Source organism: Delphinapterus leucas, chromosome 2 (assembly GCF_059928025.1).
Source record: "Delphinapterus leucas isolate spDelLeu-1000000601 "Yukka" chromosome 2, BTC_Dleu_Yukka2, whole genome shotgun sequence".
In the NCBI taxonomy this organism is placed as follows: Eukaryota; Metazoa; Chordata; class Mammalia; order Artiodactyla; family Monodontidae; genus Delphinapterus; species Delphinapterus leucas.
Genome location: NC_143130.1, coordinates 10,521,196 through 10,541,159, shown reverse-complemented (window position 1 = coordinate 10,541,159; position 19,964 = coordinate 10,521,196). Strand labels below are relative to the sequence as shown.

Here is a 19,964-nt window from a genome sequence, read left to right as displayed (position 1 = left end):
CCCAGCTCCCTGACTGGTATTCCTGCTTGTGTCTCTATACATCATTAATGTTTAAAACCAGCTCCGGCTCTTCCTCTGCCAAACCTAATCCACTCCCTCTCCTGCCACCAGCATCACCCTTGACACTTCACCCCCCCTCACCCTCCAGAGCCAGCCCATCACAAATTCCTGTCAAGCTGCACCTCACGTGGACTCGCTTGTCTCCGTCTCTGCTGCCACCATCCTGGTCCGAGATACGATCATCTCTTCCCCGGATGGTTATACTGTCCTCCTGCACTCATCCAACTTCTCCTTCAAGATCTGCTCTACCCTGCAGCCAGAGCGATCTTCTCTAAATTCAGTTTAATCTTTGTATAACCAGTCTCTTTCCTTAGAAACCCTTCGATGGCCTTTTACTGCTGTAGGATAGAGAACAAATTCCTAAACCATACTTGTAAGTACTGGCATGATTGACATTGGCTGTCTTTACAACTTAAACATTTACTTCTCTCTCCTTTTGGCACTTCAGCCAAACCCTTCTGTCACGTGATGAAACACGCACCCCAGGGACTTAGCACCTGTGGGTCCTCTACTTGGAACACTATCACTTTTCTCCCTTCATCACCACCCACCTACTCAGCTCCTTTTTCTCCTCCCAGGCTTTCAGATCTCAAGCGTCCATCACTCTCAAGAAAGCATCTCCCAAGCTCTCACTCTTCGTCAGATTTCTTTTCTGTATCCTTTTGCAGTCCTGAGTAGAATTCCTATGGAACAGTGTTTCCCAGCCTTGGTGCTACTCACATTCTGGACTAGAGAATTCTGTGTCGTGGGGAGCTGTTCTGTGCATTGTAAGTAGCATTCCTGACCTCTACCCCCTGTATGCAACTTGTAACAATTAAAAACATCTCCAGACATTGTCAAATACCTCCTGAGGAGCAAAGTTACCCCCTTTGAGAACCACAGCTTTAGAGCAACTACCTCTACTTCAGTCTGTATGTATTGAATATGTTTTTCCTAAAAAAAATAGAATACTCCATGACATCATGAACTCTGTGTGTGTGTGTATGTGTTTTGAATGAAAGAATGGAAAAAAACCCCAAAACACCATAGGGGAATAATGTCACTATTTGATTTTAATCTCCAAAGTTCATTCTTTCTTTCTTCTCTAGAAGGAAATTTGAGAACTACATCCATAATATTATTGAATTTCAAATCAGCATAATCTTGATGTAGAGTTCACTAGAGAACATTAGTCATGGGGTACATGCTTCTGGTCCACTACTGGAAACCTCCAGATCATTAGGCTTCTTGAGGAAGAGGCTCAACTTCTCTATATCTAAACAAGCATTCTAAAAATTATACACCTTCTTCATCTAGCTATGTGGCAACTTGGTATTGTTAACTATTTGGTGGAAAACTATCAGTATAGCTAGAATTTAAGCTTGAAATGGAGCACAAAGCCTTTCTTTCTAGAGGAATGTACATAGAGGAATGTACTCTATACCTTCTGTGATATTTTCTAGCAACTTCAGGTAGCTGATGAAAAAGGTAGATATAAACACAGTAATAATAAGCAGAAAAGTAAATAAGAGTGGGTATACAGAGGGAGTAACACTTGATTCTAAATGGAAAGAAACATCGGGAATGTCTTTCTAGAAAAGGTGATATTTGAACTGCTTTGAAAGATGAGTAGGAATTTTCTAGGTAAAAAGACAAAACCTGCAAAGTTCTTGGGATTAAAAAGAGCACAGTGGAACACAGCATGTGGTCTCTAGAATGTTTGAGATGAAGCTGGAAAGGTTGGAAGAGACTAGAACATGAAGAGCTTTAAATGCTGAGATAAGGAATTTGGATTTATTTATAGCAAGCTATCCCAAGGATTTAAAAAAGGAAATGGTATGGTTGCATTCGTATTTTATTAGAAATCTCTGGCTGAGTGTGGAAGATAACCTAGAATGTATGAGACTGCAAGTTTAAAGACCAGTCAGGGATCTGTTATACTAGTTTCCAGGAGAAATGAAGACAAACATGACTTAGGACAGTGACATAGGGGTGGGAGAAAGGGAATGATTTCCAAGCACAATGAGGAAGTAGAAGTGAAATGGTAGAGAGACCTTCAAGATGGCAGAGGAATAAGACGTGGAGATCACCTTCCTCCCCACAAATACATCAAAAATACCTCTGTATGTGGAACAACTCCTACAGAACACGTACTGAATGCTGGCAGAAGACCTCAGACTTCCCAAAAGGCAAGAAACTCCCCACGTACCTGGGTAAGGCATAAGAAGAAAGAAGAACAGAGACAAAAGAATAGGGACGGGTGGGAGCTGGGAGCTGAGGCTCGGGCTTCGGTCGGATCCCAGGGAGAGAACTGGGGTTGGCTGCGTGAACACAGCCTGAAGGGGCTGGTGTGCCACAGCTAGCCAGGAGGGAGTCTGGGAAAAAGTCTGGACCTGCCAAAGAGGCAAGAGACTTTTTCTTCTTTGTTTCCTGGTGCGCGAGGAGAGGGGATTAAGAGCGCTGCTTAAAGGAGCTCCAGAGACGGGCGCGAGCCGCGGCTAACAGCGCGGACCCCAGAGACGGGCATGAGATGCTAAGGCTGCTGCTGCCGCCACCAAGAAGCCTGTGTGCAAGCACAGGTCACTATCCACACCCCCCTTCCGGGGAGCCTGTGCAGCCCGCCACTGCCAGGGTCCCGTGATCCAGGGACAACTTCCCCGGGAGAACGCACGGCGCGCCTCAGGCTGGTGCAACGTCACGCCGGCCTCTGCAGCTGCAGGCTCGCCCCGCATCCGTACCCCTCCCTCCCCTGGCCTGAGTGAGCCAGAGACCCCTAATCAGCTACTCCTTTAACCCTGTCCTGTCTGGACGAAAAACAGATGCCCTAAGGGGACCTACACGCAGAGGCGGGTCCAAATCCAAAGCTGAACTCCAGGAGCTGTGTGAACAAAGAAGAGAAAGGGTAATCTCTCCCAGCAGCCTCAGGAGCAGTGGATTAAATCTCCACAATCAACTTGATGTGCCCTGCATCTCTGGAATACCTGAATACACAATGAAACATCCCAAAATTGAGGCAGTGGACATTGGGAGCAACTGTAGACTTGGGGTTTGCTCTCTGCATCTGAGTTGTTTCTGGTTTTATGTTTATCTTAGTTTAGTATTTAGAGTTAATTATCATTGGTATATTTGTTTATTGATTTGGTTGCTCTTTTCCTTTTTTTTTGTATATATATAATTTTTTCCTTTTCCTCTTTTTGTGAGTGTGTATGTGTATGCTTCTTTGTGTGATTCTGTCTGTATAGCTTTGCTTTTACCATTTGTCCTAGGGTTCTGTATGTCCTTTTTTTTTTCTTTTTAAAAAAATTTTTTACCATCCTTATTGGAGTATAATTGCTTTACAATGGTGTTAGTTTCCACTTTATAACAAAGTGAATCAGTTGTACATACACATATGTCCCCATATCTCTTCCCTCTTGCATCTGCCTCCCTCTCACCCTCCCTATCCCACCCCTCTAGGTGGTAACAAAGCACCGAGCTGATCTCCATGTGCTATGCAGCTGCTTACCACTACCTATCTATTTTACATTTGGTAGTGTATATATGTCCATGCGACTCTCTCACTTTGTCCCAGCTTACCCTTCCCCCTCTCCGTATCCTCAAGTCCATTCTCTAGTAGGTCTGCATCTTTATTCCTGTCTTGCCCCTAGATTCATCTGATCATTTTTTTTTCTTTTTCTTTTAGATTCCATATATATATGTTAGAATACGGTGTTTGTTTTTCTTTTTCTGACTTACTTCACTCTGTATGACAGTCTCTAGGTCCATCCACCTCACTACAAATAACTCAGTTTCGTTCCATTTTATGGCTGAGTAATAGTCCATTGTATATATATGCCACATCTTCTTTATCCATTCACCTGTTGATGGACACTTAGGTTGCTTCCATGTCCTGGCTATTGTAAAAAGAGCTGCAGTGAACATTGTGGTATGTTCTTTATCACTTATGATTTTTTCAGGGTATATGCCCAGTAGTGGGATTGCTTGGTCCCTACTACTTGGTAGTAGTTAGTAGCAACTACTACCATATGGTAGTTCTATTTTAAGTTTTTTAAGGAACCTCCATACTGTTCTCCATAGTGGAGGTATCAATTTACATTCCCACCAACAGTGCAAGGGGGTTGCCTTATCTCTCCACCCTCTCCAGCATTTATTGTTTGTAGATTTTTTTCATGATGGCCATCTGACCGGTGTGAGATGATATCTCATTGTAGTTTTTTGTTTGTTTGTTTGTTTGTTTTGTGGAACGCAGGCCTCTCACTGTCGTGGTGTCTCCCGTTGCGGAGCACAGACTCCAGACACGCAGGCCCAGCGGCCATGGCCCCCGGACCCAGCCGCTCCGCGGCACGTGGGATCCGCCCGGACCGGGGCATGAACCCGCGTCACCCTCCTCGGCAGGCGGACTCCCAACCACTGCGCCACCAGGGAAGCCCCTCATTGTAGTTTTGATTTGCATTTCTCTAATGATTAATGATGTTGAGCATTCTTTCATGCGTTTCTTAGCAATCTGTATATCTTCTTTGGAGAAATGTCTGTTTAGGTCTTCTGCCCATTTTTAGATTGGGTTGTTTGTTTTTTTTATATTGAGCTGCATGAGTTCCTTGTATGTTTTTGAGATTAATCCTTTGTCAGTTGCTTCATTTGCAAATATTTTCTCACATTCTGAGGGTCGTCTTTTTGTCTTGCTTATGGTTTCCTTGGCTGTGCAAAAGCTTTTAAGCTTCATTAGGTCCCATTTGTTTCTTTTTGTTTTTATTTCCATTTCTCTAGGAGGTGGGTCAAAAAGGATCTTGCTGTGATTTATGTCATAGAGTGTTCTGCCTATGTTTTCCTCTAAGAGTTTTATAGTAACTGGCCATACATTTAGGTCTTTAATCCATTTTGAGTTTACTTTTGAGTATGGTGTTAGGGAGTGTTCTAATTTCATTCTTTTACATGTACCTGTCCAGTTTTCCCAGCACCAGTTATTGAAGAGGCTGTCTTTTCTCCACTCTATATTTCCTCCTTTATCAAAGATAAGTTGCCCATATGTGCGTGGGTTTATCTTTGGGCTTTCTATCCTGTTCCATTGATCTGTATTTTTGTGCCAGTACCATACTGTCTTGATTACTGTAGCTTTGTAGTATAGTCTCAAGTCTGGGAGCCTGATTCCCCCAGCTGTTTTTCTTTCTCAAGATTGCTTTGGCTATTCGGGGTCTTTTGTGTTTCCATACGAATTGTGAAATTTTTTGTTCTAGTTCTGTGAAAAATGCCATTGGTAGTTTGATAGGGATTGCATTGAATGCTTTGGGTAATATTCACAATGTTGACTCTTCCAATCCAAGAACGTGGTATATCTCTCCATCTATTTGTATCACCTCTAATTTCTTTCATCAGTGTTTTTTAATTTTCTGCATACAGGTCTTTTGTCTCTTTAAGTAGGTTTATTCCTAGGTATTTTATTCTTTTGGTTGCAGTGGTAAATGGGAGTGTTTTCTTAATTTCACCTTCAGATTTTTCATCATTAGTGTATAGGAATGCAAGAGATTTCTGTGCATTAATTTTGTATCCTGCTACTTTACCAAATTCATTGATTAGCTCTAGTAGTTTTCTGGTAGCATCTTTAGGATCCTCTATGTATAGTATCATGTCATCTGCAAACAGTGACAGCTTTACTTCTTCTTTTCCGATTTGGATTCCTTTTATTTCTTTGTCTTATCTGATTGCTGTGGCTAAAACTTCCAAAACTATGTTGAATAATAGTGGTGAGAGTGGGCAACCTTGTCTTGTTCCTCATCTTAGTGGAAATGGTTTCAGTTTTTGACCACTGAGAACGATGTTGGCTGTGGTTTTGTCATATATGGCCTTTATTATGTTGAGATAAGTTCCCTCTATGCCTACTTTCTGGAGGGTTTTTATCATAAATGGGTGTTGAATTTTGTCGAAAGCTTTCTCTGCATCTGTTGAGATGATCATATGGTTTTTCTCCTTCAATTAGTTAATGTGGTGTATCACGTTGATTGATTTGTGTATATTGAAGAATCCATGCATTCCTGGGATAAACCCCACTTGATCATGGTGTATGATCCTTTTATTGTGCTGTTGGATTCTGTTTGCTAGTATTTTGTTGAGGAGTTTTGCATCTATGTTCATCAGTGATATTGGCCTGTAGTTTTCTTTCTTTTTGACACCTTTGTCTGGTTTTGGTATCAGGGTGATGGTGGCCTTGTAGAATGAGTTTGGGAGTGTTCCTTCCTCTGCTATTTTTTGGAAGAGTTTGAGAAGGATAGGTGTTAGCTCTTCTCTAAATGTTTGATAGAATTCACCTGTGAAGCCATCTGGTGCTGGGCTTTTGTTTGTTGCAGGATTTTTACTCACAGTTTCAACTTCAGTGCTTGTGATTGGTCTGTTCATATTTTCTGTTTCTTCCTGGTTCATTCTTGGAAGGTTGTGCATTTCTAAGAATTTGTCCTTTTCTTCCAGGTTGTCCATTTAATTGGCATATAGTTGCTTGTAGAAATCTCTCATGATCCTTTGTATTTCTGCAGTGTCAATTGTTACTTCTCCTTTTTCATTTCTAATTCTGTTGATTTGAGTGTTCTCCCTTTTTTTCTTGATAAGTCTGGCTAACGGTTTATCTTCTCAAAGAACCAGCTTTTAGTTTTATTGATCTTGCTTTCGTTTCCTTCATTTCTTTTTCATTTATTTCTGATCTGATGTTTATAATTTTTTTCCTTCTGCCAACTTTGAGGGTTTTCTGTTCTTTCTCTAATTGCTTTAGGTGTAAGGTTAGGTTGTTTATTTGAGTTGTTTCTTGTTTCTTAAGGTAGGATTGCATAGCTATAAACATCCCTCTTAGAACTGCTTTTGCTGCATCCCATAGGTTTTGGGTCGTTCTGTTTTCATTGTCATTTGTTTCTAGGTATTTTTTGATTTCCTCTTTGATTTCTTCAGTCATCTCTTGGTTATTAAGTAGTATGTTGTTTAGCCTCCATGTGTTTGTTTTTCTTTCAGACTTTTTCCTGTTATTGATATCTAGTCTCATAGTGTTGTGGTCAGAAAAGATACTTGACATGATTTCAATTTTCTTAAATTTGCCAAGGCTTGATTTGTTACCCAAGATATGATCTATACTGGAGAATGTTCCATGAGCAATTGAGAAGAATGTGTATTCTTTTGTTTTTGGATGGAATGTCTTATAAATATCAATTTAGTCCATCTTGTTTAATGTATCATTTAAAGCTTGTGTTTCCTTATTTTCATTTTGGATGATCTGTCCATTGGTGAAAGTGGGGTGTTAAATTCCCCTTCTGTGATTGTTACTGTCAATTTCCCCTTTTATGGCTGTTAGTATTTGCCTTATGTATTGACGTGCTCCTATGTTGGGTGCATAAATATTTACCATTGTTATATATTCTTGGATTGATTCTCTTGATCATTTTGTAGTGTCCTTCTTTGTCTCTTCTAATAGTCTTTGTTTTAATGTCTATTTTGTCTGATATGAGAATTGCTACTCCAGCTTTCTTTTTTTTTTTTTTTTTCAGCTTTCTTTTGATTTCCATTTGCATGGAATATTTTTTTCTATCCCCTCACTTTCAGTCTGTATGTGTCCCTAGGTCTGAAATGGCTCTCTTGTAGACAGCATATATACAGGTCTTATGTTTGTATCCATTCAGCCAGTCTGTGTCTTTTGGTTGGAGCATTTAATCCATTTACATTTAAGGTAATTATCGATATGTATGTTACTATTACCATTTTCTTAATTGTTTTGGGTTTATTATTGTAGGTCTTTTCCTTCTCTTGTGTTTTCTGCCTAGAGAAGTTCCTTTAGCATTTGTTGTAAAGCTGGATTGGTGGTGCTGAAATCTCTTAGCTTTTGCTTGTCTGTAAAGCTTTTTATTCCTCTGTCAAATCTGAATGAGATCCTTACTGGGTAGAGTAATCTTGGTTGTAGGTTTTTCTCTTTCATCACTTTAAATATGTCTTGCCACTCCCTTCTGGCTTGCAGAGTTTCTGCTGGAGGATCAGGTGTTAAGCTTATGGGGATTCCCTTATGTGTTACTTGTTGTTTTTCCCTTGATGCTTTTAATATTTGTTCTTTGTATTGAATTTTTGATAGTTTGATTATTATGTGTCTTGGCCTGTTTCTCCTTGTATTTATCCTGTATGGGACTCTCTGTGCTTCCTGGACTTGATTAACTATTTCCTTTCCCATATTAGGTAAGTTTTCAACTATAATCTCTTCATATATTTTCTCAGACCCTTTCTTTTTCTCTTCTTCTTCTGGGACCCCTATAATTCGACTGTTGGTGCGTTTAATGTTGTCCCAGAGGTCTCTGAGACTGTCCTCAATTCTTTTCAGTCTTTTTTCTTTCTTCTGCTCTGCAGTAGTTATTTCCACTATCTTATCTTCCAGGTCACTTATCCGTTCTTCTGCCTCAGTTAGTATGCTACTGATCCGTTCTAGAGATTTAAAAATTTCATTTATTGTGTTGTTCATCATTTTTTGTTTGCTCTTTAGTTCTTCTAGGTCCGTATTAAACATTTCTTGTGTTTTCTGCATTCTATTTCCAAGATTTTGGATCATCTTTACCATCATTATTCTAAATTCTTTTTCAGGTAGACTGCCTATTTCCTCTTCATTTGTTAGGTCTGGTGGGTTTTTGCCTTGCTCCTTCATCTGCTGTGTGTTTCTCTGTCTTCTCATTTTGCTTCACTTACTGTGTTTGGGGTCTCCTTTTTGCAGGCTGCAGGTTCATAGTTCCCATTGTTTTTGGTGTCTGTCCCCAGTGGCTAAGGTTGGTTCAGTGGGTTGTGTAGGCTTCCTGGTGGAGGGGACTAGTGCCTGTGTTCTGGTGGATGAGGCTGGATATTGTCTTTCTGGTGAGCAGGTCCACATATGGTGGTGTGTTTGGGGTGTCTGCGGACTTATTATGATTTTAGGCAGTCTCTCTGCTAATGGATGGGGTTGTGTTCCTGTCTTGCTAGTTGTTTGGCATAGGGTGTCCTGCACTGTCGCTTGCTGGTCGTTGAGTGAAGCTGGGTGTTGGTGTTGAGATGAAGATCTCTGGGAGATTTTCACCGTTTGATATTATGTGGAGCTGGGACGTCTCTTGTGGACCAGTGTCCTGAAGTTGGCTCTCCCACCTCAGAAGCACAGCACTGACTCCTGGCTGCAGCACCAAGAGCCTTTCATCCACACGGCTCAGAATAAAATGGAGAAACGAAAGAAAGAAAGATGATAAAATAAAATAACGTAAAATAAAATAAAGTTATTAAAATAAAAAATAATTGTTATGAAAAAAATTTTTTTAAGTAATAAAAAAAAGGACAGAGAGAACCCTGGGACAAATGGTAAAAGCAAAGCTATACAGACAAAATCACACACAGAAGCATACACATACACACTCACAAAAAGAGAAAAAGGGAAAAAATATATACATATATCGTTGCTCCCAAAGTCCACCTCCTCAATTTCGGATGATTCATTGTCTCTTCAGGTATTCCACAGATGCAGGGTACATCAAGTTGATCGTGGAGATTTAGTCCGCTGCTCCTGAGGCTGCTGAGAGAGATTTCCCTTTCTCTTCTTTGTTCGCACAGCTCCTGGGGTTCAGCTTTGGATTTGGACCCGCCTGTGCGTGTAGGTCGCCTGAGCGTGTCTGGTCTTTGCTCAGACAGGATGGGGTTAAAGGAGCAGCTGATTCTGGGGCTCTCACTCGCTCAGGCAATGGGGAGGGAGGGGTACGGATGTGGGACGAGCTTGTGGCAGCAGAGGCCACCGTGACTTTTCACCAACCTGAGGCACGCTGTGCGTTCTACCGGGGAACTTGTCCCTGGATCACGGGACCCTGGCAGTGGCAGGCTGCACAGGCTCCCAGGAGGGAGGTGTGGATAGTGACCTGTGCTTGCACACAGGCTTATTGGTGGCTGCAGCAGCCACCAAGTGTATTACTTAGTGTCTCATGCCTGTCTCTGTGGTCCGCACTGATAGCCGCAGCTCGGGCCCGTCTCTGAAGCTCCTTTAAGCAGCGCTCTTAATCCCCTCTCCTCGCGCACCAGGGAACAAAGAGGGAAGAAAAAGTCTCTTGCCTCTTCGGCAGCTCCAGACCTTTTCCCGGACTACCTCCCGGCTAGCTGTGGCACACTAGCGCCTTCAGGCTGTGTTCATGCCGCCAACCCCAGTCCTCTCCCTGGCATCTGACTGATGCCCGAGCCTCAGTTCCTAGCCCCGACCCGTCCCAGCAGGTGAGCAGAGCAGCCTCTTGGGCTGGTGAGTGCCGGTCGGCCCTGATCCTCTGTGCGGGAATCTCTCCACTTTGCCCTCCGCACCCCTGTTGCTGCACTCTTCTCCGTGGCTCCGAAGCTTCCCGCTCTGCCACCCACAGTGTCCACCCGTGAAGGGGCTTCCTAGTGTGTGGAAACCTTTCCTCCTTCACAGCTCCCTCCCACTGGTGCAGGTTCCATCCCTATTCTTTGTCTCTTTTTTCTTTCTTCTTTTACCCTACCCAGGTACATGGGGAGTTTCTTGCCTTTTGGGAGGTCTGAGGTCTTCTGCCAGCATTCAGTAGGTGTTCTGTAGGAGTTGTTCCACATGTAGATCTATTTCTGATGTAATTTTTGGGAGGAAGGTGATCTGCACGTCGTAGTCTTCCGCCATCTTGAAGCTCCCCCACTCTTCTTTTTTTTTTTTTTTTTTTGCTGTACGTGGGCCTCTCACTGTTGTGGCCTCTCCCGTTGCAGACCATAGGCTCCCAAACGAGGCCACCATCACTCTGATACCAAAACCAGACAAAGATGTCACAAAGAAAAAAACTACAGGCAAATAACACTGATGAACATTGATGCAAAAATCCTCAACAAAATACTAGCAAACAGAATCCAACAGCACAATAATAGGATCATACACCATGATCAAGTGGGGTTTATCCCAGGAATGCAAGGATTCTTCAGTATACGCAAATCAATCAATGCGATAAACCATATTAACAAATTGAAGGAGAAAACCCATCTGATCATCTCAATAGATGCAGAAAAAGCTTTCGACAAAATTCAACACCCATTTATGATAAAAACCCTCCAGAAAGTAGGCATAGAGGGGACTTACCTCAACATAATAAAGGCCATATATGACAAACCCACAGCCAACATAATTCTCAGTGGTGAAAAACTGAAGCCATTTCCTCTAAGATCAGGAACACGGCAAGGTTGTCCGCTCATGAGAGTTATTTAACATAGTTTTGGAAGTTTTAGCCACAGCAATCAGATAAGACAAAGAAATAAAAGGAATCCAAATCGGAAAAGAAGTAAAGCTGTTACTGTTTGCAGATGACATGATACTATACGTAGAGAATCCTAAAGATGCCAGCAGAAAACTACTAGAGCTAATCAATGAATTTGGAAAAGTAGCAGGATACAACATCAATGCACAGAAATCTCTTGCATTCCTATACACTAATGATGAAAAATCTGAAAGAGAAATTAAGGGAACACTCCCATTTACCATTGCAACCAAAAGAATAAAATATCTAGGAATAAACCTACCTAAGGAGACAAAAGACCTGTATGCAGAAAACTATAAGACTCTGATGAAAGAAATTAAAAATTATACAAACAGATGGAGAGATATGCCATGTTCTTGGCTTGGAAGAATCAACATTGTGAAAATGACTATATTACCCAAAGCTATCTACAGATTCATTGCAATCCCTATCAAACTACCACTGGCATTTTTCACAGAACTAGAACAAAAAATTTCACAATTTGTATAGAAACACAAAAAAACCCGAATAGCCAAAGTAATCTTGAGAAAGAAAAATGTAGCTGGAGGAATCAGGCTCCCTGACTTCAGACTATACTACAGAGCTACAGTAATCAAGATAGTATGGTACTGGCACAAGAACAGCAATATAGATCAATGGAACAGGATAGAAAGCCCAGAGATAGACCCACGCTCATATGGTCACCTTATCTTTGATAAAGCAGGCAAGAATACACAGTGGAGCAAAGACAGCCTCTTCAATAAGTGGTGCTGGGAAAACTGGACAACTACATGTAACACAATGATATTAGAACACTTCCTAACACCATACTCAAAAATAAACTCAAAATGGATTAAAGACCTAAATGTAAGGCCAGACACTATAATACTTTTAGATGAAAACATAGGCAGAACACTCTATGACATAAATCACAGCAAAATCCTTTTTGACCCATGTCCTAGAGAAGTGGAAATAAAAACCAAAATAAACAAGTGGGACCTAATGAAACGTAAAAGCTTTATTAGCACAGCAAAGGAAACCATAAAAAAGATGAAAAGACAACCCTCAGAATGGGAGAAAATATTTGAAAATGAAGTAACTGACAAAGGATTAATCTCCGTAATTTACAAGCAGTTCATACAGTTCAATATCAAAAGAACAAATAACCCAATCCAAAAATGGGCAGAAGACCTAAGTAGACATTTCTGCAAAGAATATATACAGATTGCCAACAAACGCATGAAAGGATGCTCAACGTCTCTAATCATTAGAGAAATGCAAATCAAAACTATAATGAGGTATCACCTCACACAGATGGTCAGAATGGCCATCTTCAAAAACTCTACAAGCAGTAAATGCTGGAGAGGGTGTGGAGAAAAGGGAACCCTCTTGCATTGTTGGTGGGAATGTAAATTGATACAGCCACTATGGAGAACAGTATGGAGGTTCCTTAAAAAACTAAAAATAGAACTACCATATGACCCAGTAATTACACTGCTGGGCATATATCCTGAGAAAACCATAATTCAAAAAGAGTCATGTACCACAGTGTTCATTGCAGCACTACTTACAATAGCCAGGACATGGAAGCAACCTAATTGTCCATCGACACTTAGGAGATCAGCTTGGTGTTTTGTGACCACCTAGATGGGTGGGATAGGGAGTGTGGGAGGAAGACACAAGAGGGAGGAGGTATGGGGATATATGTATATGTATAGCTTATTCACTTTGTTATATAGCAGAAACTAACACACCATTGTAAAGCAATTTTACTCCAATTAAGATGTTAAAAAAAGAAATGGTATTGGCAGTGGTGAAAGAGAGAAAGAAGAGTCTAGGATGACTCTGAAGATTGTAATGTGATTTTCTGTGTGCTTTTTGAAGCCATTAACAAAGAGAGGGTATTTTGAAGGAATAGGTTTGGATGGACAAAGGTGAGTTTGGTTTTGGACATGCTGAGATTAAGTCATCCATGAACCCTAGCTGGAGAATCCTGGAGTGGTGCTCAGAAGAGAGGTCAGAGCTAGAGATAGATTTGAGTTACCACGATGGGGTATTCACTGATGCTGTGGGAATGAAATAGGTATTCCAGAGAAAGGATGTGAAGAAGAGGGGCAGACTTACTGTGTACCACTGAGGAATAATTTAGATAAGAAAACGCTTGTTCTAAGTCTTTATCCAAAACTTGAATCACCTGAGGGATTTATATTTTAAGATACAGGAAGGGAAAGTAATCTAATTATTTTGATGTCCATTTGCTCTGATTTATTTATTCTGCTGGTATCAGGAGAACTGATGCTGAAATGCCTTAAAATAAGTTCTATCTATTTACAGCTCTCTGTGAGTCTGTAAGTCACAAAATCTTTGTAAATTTTCCAAGTCTTTGAGAACAGCCTTCATGATATGTGCTTTCAGACCACAGGCATATGGTGAGAGCTTGCTTGCCTTCCAAAAGCAGACATTGAGAAGCAGGAGAGTTTGGTTATAGTTTAGACAGTTTTTGAACTGATTTAGCAGTAATGGGTCAACTCAGTTTTAATGACTATATTTTATTTTCTTGAGAACATACACTGTGGATGTTCTCATGGATTTCCATATATATATTTCAGAATTTTAAAAATTTTATCTGGCATGAAGTCCATTCATATTCATGACTAGACATGTGAATATGGTCATTTTAATGATGTAAAGCAAAAACACTGTATGTAATTCTCTTGTAATTGACGAGCTCAAGTTCTAGCCTATTTTTTATTTTTTTTTTGCGGTACGCGGGCCTCTCACTGCTGTGGCCTCTCCTGTTGCGGAGCACAGGCTCCGGGCGCGCAGGCTCAGCGGCCATGGCTCATGGGCCTAGCCGCTCCGCGGCATGTGGGATCTCCCTGGACCAGGGCACGAACCCATGTGCCCTGCATCGGCAGGCGGACTCTCAACCACTGTGCCACCAGGGAAGCCCTAGCCTATTTTTTTAATTGAAATAGATTTGACATACAACATTGTATAAATTTAAGGTGTATATGTTTTTTGATACGTTTGTATATTGTAGTATGACTGCTATTGTAGTGATAATTAGCACCTCTATCACATCACATGAATTGTCTTTTTTTAGTGGTTAGACTCATTAAGTTCTAGTCTCTTAGCAAGTTTGATGGTTGTAATACAATGTTGTTATTGATATTCTAGCCTGTTTTCTTCTTATATTGGGTTACTATAAAAATGTGTCTGCCAAAACCACTTGTAAACAAGTAGGTAATATGAACAGATTCTCATGTGAATTGATCTGAATGTTTACCAGCAAATAGATACATTTTGTTCTTATAAGACAAATAAACAACTTTTTCGTATTTGTAGTGATATTTTAAGTTGGTAGATAAAATAGGGGAGATAATACAACAAAATCTTCTGTCAGTTTTAATAATAGCAAATGGGGTTTTTGTTGCTCTGTTTGTTTTTATGGTGCCCTTTTGGAAAAAGGCATTTTCTGAGGCCAGAAAAAAAGTGATTTTTGAAAGGCCATACAAAATGTTATTTCAAATTTAAACATAATTGAAATATATTAGCAAAAACTTACTCATATCAGAAATGAATTCAGGAACTCATTGAATGACAAAATTGTTTATACCTAAGAAGAACAGAATCAGAACTTATCAGTAGATTTCTAGACACTTTTCAAAATAATTTTTTGTGTGCAATGAGAAATTAGCAGGCATATATGTTTTATATAGTTATGGTACCTTTTCCTGTAAATAGTGTATTCTTGAAGAATTGAATTTAACTTGAATTTTTAATAGATTTTATTGAATAGAATAAATAATAAAATATTATTTATTAGAATAATAATAGAATAAATAGAATAAACTAATACTAATAAAGTTTACCCAAAGACACAGAGCCAGTAAGCAAAACTCAGATCATAAAGACTTCAGAGCTTACCTATTTAAAAATTTTTTATTTTATATTGGAATATAGATGATTTACAATGTTGTGTTAGTTTCAGATGTACAGCAAAGTGATATAGTTATACATGTATCTATTCTTTTTCAGATTCTTTTCCAATATAGGTTATTACAGAGTATTGAGTATAGTTCCCTGTGCTATTCAGTAGGTCCTTGTTGATTATCTATTTTATTATATATAGTAGCGTATATGTGAATCCCAACCTCCTAGTTTATCCTTCCCCATCTTTCCCCTGTGGTAACCATAAGTTTGTTTTCTATGTTGCGAGTCTATTTCTGTTTTGTAAATAAGTTCATTTGTATCGTTTTTTAGATTCCACATGGCATTTGTCTTTCTCTGTCTGACTTACTTCACTTAGTGTGATAATCTCTAGGTCCATCCATGTTGCTGCAGATGGCATCATTTCATTCTTTTTTATGGCTGAGTAATATTCCATTGCATATATGTACCACTTCTCCTTAACAGCTTACATATTTAATTACCACCCTATGTGTGATATTCCTGTTTCTTGGAGTGTGGGTAGAGAACTCTGAGCTTCCTGTCAATTTCTTGCTCCCTTTCTTGTAGGGCTCTCTTCCATCTTTGCAAAGTGATCAGATAGAAGTAAATGAATGGGAAGTATGGAAATGTCATTGGCTTAAATGTAAATTAATAGAGTATACAAATTGAAGGTACAAATGGTAGAAGTACCAGAAAGTTATATACTATTGCTTTCTTTGTGAGTTTACCCGTTGTGTGATAGGTCTTGCAAATTGGTGGCACCAATTTCATGAGATTTGAGGAGTAATAAAAGGTCTGTTGATTTTTATCTTTATCCACCTTAGTGTGAGTTTCAAATCCTTTGTTATTTATTTATTTTTATGAAGGTACAATTTACATAGAGTGAAATGCATGAATATTAATTTTACAGTGCAGTGTGTTTGACAAATGCATACACCCATGTAATCTATGCCTTTTTCAAGATGTAGATGTTTCCATTCTCCCCAGAGAGTTGTCTCTTGCCCTTTCCCAGTCAATCCCCACACCTCCCTCTCAGAGTTCTATCACTGTAGATTAGTTTTGTCTGTTCTAGAACTCCATATAAATGGAATCATGCAGTGTGTTCTCTTTTGTATCTGGCTTCTTTAATATATACTGTATAATCTTTGAGATTCATATTGACTGTGTGAATCACCACTTTTCCCCTTCTATTTCTGAGTGGTATTTCATTGTAAGAATATTATTATAATTTGTTTATTCATTTTCCTGTTGGATGGATATTTGTGTTGTTCTCCTTTTTGATTATTATAAATCAAGTTGCTGTGAACATTCTTTTTTGTTTTTCGACTTGAAAGCATTTTATTAAACATTTTTGGATGTTGCTTCCTACTTTTTAAGTATAAAAAAGGCATTTCAATATAAACAAATATATAATGAAGCCATCTCCCTTTATGTGGAGAAATATGAACGAACTTTGCATTAATATTTAAAGGCAAAGTAGTTCATTGCCCAAACTTTAAATATCTCAAGAGCACAACAAATTCTGAACACACTAAGATCATGTTGCTACTTCAGTATTCTTGGGAATGGTGAGTGATTAGTTGGTCTGTGTTTTAGGATTGGTTTCCATGCTTGTTTCTTGAGCTTCTTCTACCTCTGAGAGCTTTTTATCGTTTTCCAGTTTGTTGAAGTTCATGGATGGTGCTAAGAAGAACGTGAAACTGTTTCCTTCTCAATTCCAGCTTATCTTCAATACTTCATTTAATATGTGAAAGATGCTCTCATTCCTTTCCCAGAGCCTGTAGTTCCTTTAATGTCTCATGCCTCTCTGGATGACGCAGAATCACTTTTGCCAGTGCATCATATTCTTGGCTATCTTTTTGCATTCATTTTGCTTGAATTTGCTTTTTGCACTCAGCGATTTTTCCATGTGCTCCAGTAATGCTACCTTCTATTTCTTTGTAAATTTTTTCATAATTTTCCATTTCTCTGAGATTCATATCATATACCAGCAAACTTTTGCCCATTGAAAATTCACATTGGGACAGTGTGCTCAGCATACGTTGGTACTGGCTGTATCCCTCTTCCTGGGATCCAGAGTTGTGCCACTTAATGAAACTTTTCGCAAGCAGATTAATTTTCCCGTCATCTCCAGTGCCATCTGCATCAATGAGGAGACGCTTCTGTATGACTTCGTTGTCAGTCACGGCTCCCACATGCGCGGTGGCGGTGGCCACTGTGAACATTCTTATACAAGTTTTTTTTTGCAATCAAATGTTTTTCTTTCACCTACGATTAGAATTGCCTGGTCATAGGGCAGATGTATTTTTAACTTTCATAAGATGCTGCCAAACCATTTTCCAAAGTGGTTGTTATTGTATTTTATATTCCCATTTTATATTCCCATTAGCAATGTATGGAAATTCCCCTTGCTCTAAATCCGCTCCACATTTGGTATTGTCAGTCTCTTTAATTTTAACAATTTTAGAAGGTATCTTTTTATAATTTTAATCTTTTCAACCTTTCTGTGAGATTAGAGTTTTAAACTGTTCTGTATTGTAAAAGCAATATATTTTACAGAGTTTGGAAAAGACTGAAAATTTTAAGTAATAATGTAAAAATTACCTATAAGTCCGCAATTTACTTTTCTAAACATTTAGTAGAAAATTATTTTCATATATATAAATTATAATCTTATACTCTTTTGTCATTAAATATGTCCCCAAACCTTGAACTTTATGACATAATATTATTATACTATAGAGTATATTATAATGCATTTTACCATTTGTCAAGTTTTTGGGATGTGGATTGCCCCTAATTTTGTCCCGATATAAATAATACTGTGTGTGAAACGTTCTTTTTTTTTTTTTTTACATTTTTAAAAACATCTTTATTGGAGTATACTTGCTTTACAATATTGTGTTAGTTTCTGCTGTATAACAAAGTGAATCAGCTATATGTATACATATAACCCCATATCCCCTCCCTCTTGCATCTCCCTCCCTCCCACCCTCCCTGTCACACCCCTCTAGGTGGTCACAAAGCGCCGAGCTGATCTCCCTGTGCTATGCGGCTGCTTCCCACTAGCTATCTGTTTTACATTTGGTAGTGTATATATGTCCATGCCACTCTCTCACTTCGTCCCAGATTACCCTTCCCCCTCCCCGTGTCCTCAAGGCCATTCTCTACGTCTGCGTGTTTATTCCCGTCCTGCCCCTAGGTTCATCGGAACCTTTTTTTTTTTTTAGATTCCATATATATGTGTTAGCATATGGTATTTGTTTTTCTCTTTCTGACTTACTTCACTCTGTATGATAGACTCTAGTTCCATCCACCTCACTACAAATAACTCAATTTCGTTTCTTTTTATGGCTCATATTCCATTGTATATATGTGCCATATCTTTATCCATTCATCTGTCAGTAGACACTTAGGTTGCTTCCATGTCCTGGCTATTGTAAATAATGCTGCAATGAACATTGTAGTACATGACTCTTTGAATTATGGTTTTCTCAGGGTATATGCCCAGTAGTGGGATTGCTGGGTCATATGGTAGTTCTATTTTTAGTTTTTTAAGGAACCTCCATATTGTTCTCCATAGTGGCTGTATCAACTTACATTCCCACCAGCAGTGCAAGAGGGTTCCCTTTTCTCCGCACCCTCTCCAGCATTTATTGTTTGTAGATTTTTTAAAGATGGCCATTCTGACCAGTGTGAGGTGATACCTCATTGTAGTTTTGATTTGCATTTCTCTAATGATTAGTGATGTTGAGCATCCTTTCATGTGTTTGTTGGTAATCTGTATATATTCTTTGGAGAAATGTCTATTTAGGTCTTCTGCCCATTTTTGGATTTGAAACATTCTTATAACTAAATCTTGTGTGTGATTCAGATTACTTCCTTGGGGCAGCTTCCTGCCAGATCACAGTGTTGTCTCATTGTCTCATTTCCAGTCTTTATAGCTCATTGTATTTAACAGAAATTCCAGAATAATGTAAAATCCCACGGTTGCCATCAGGCTTCCTTATCGTTTGCCTACTTAAGAAGAATTCCTTCCTCACCACTATAGATGTTCTTTCTCTTAGGAAGTGATGCTCATGAATGTTGCTTTCCACATTAATTTCAGTTGTGATAAGTGTTCCACTCATGGAGGCACTCTGTGTGATGAGCATAGAACATGGAAACTTACCCAGTTTGGGTAGTTCTATGAAACTCCTGTGTCTACCGCCTGGTGTGTTACAGTGAAGGCACTTAAAAAAACCCTATATTGTGTGAAAAGTCAGTGAAAGTAAGACCTGAGGAATGAGTTGATGTGAGCCAAGTTGATGTGAGTTGATGTGAAGTATCTAAAATTTTGATAGATACTTCAAAACTGCTTAATCAAAGGCTTCATCATTTTATATTTCTATCAGCATGAAAGTGTCCATTTTCTAGCATTCTAACCAGTAATTGATATTATCAAGTTTTTAACTTTTTGAATCTAATGGATTAAAAATGATATATTTTAAATTTACATTTCCCAGTTACTTGTGAGAGTGAGTACTTTTTTCTCATTTTTATTTCAATTTGTATTTCTGCTTTGAATTTCCTGTTCACAGCAGGGCTGTGATTTTCCATTTCACATGTGTCTTTATATTTCAGTGGAGGTTAGTAAAGGTTGCTTCAGGAGCTGCTATCCAATGCTATTTTAAATGACAGCTTTAAAAGTTGGATTTTGAAAGTGATAGGGGCAAGGTTGAGTGATACCATTAT

At 39.2% G+C, this 19,964-nt stretch overlaps 1 protein-coding gene and 1 pseudogene across 1 annotated transcript in view; one reads left to right on the top strand and one right to left on the bottom strand.

Annotated features, from left to right (window-relative positions):
• The window catches only part of GPR158 (G protein-coupled receptor 158), a 326,439-nt gene that overhangs the window by 192,000 nt on the left and 114,475 nt on the right, over positions 1-19,964 (top strand). The gene's annotated exons all lie outside the window — the stretch shown is intronic.
• Positions 16,249-19,405, bottom strand: LOC149749943 (THO complex subunit 7 homolog pseudogene; annotated as a pseudogene).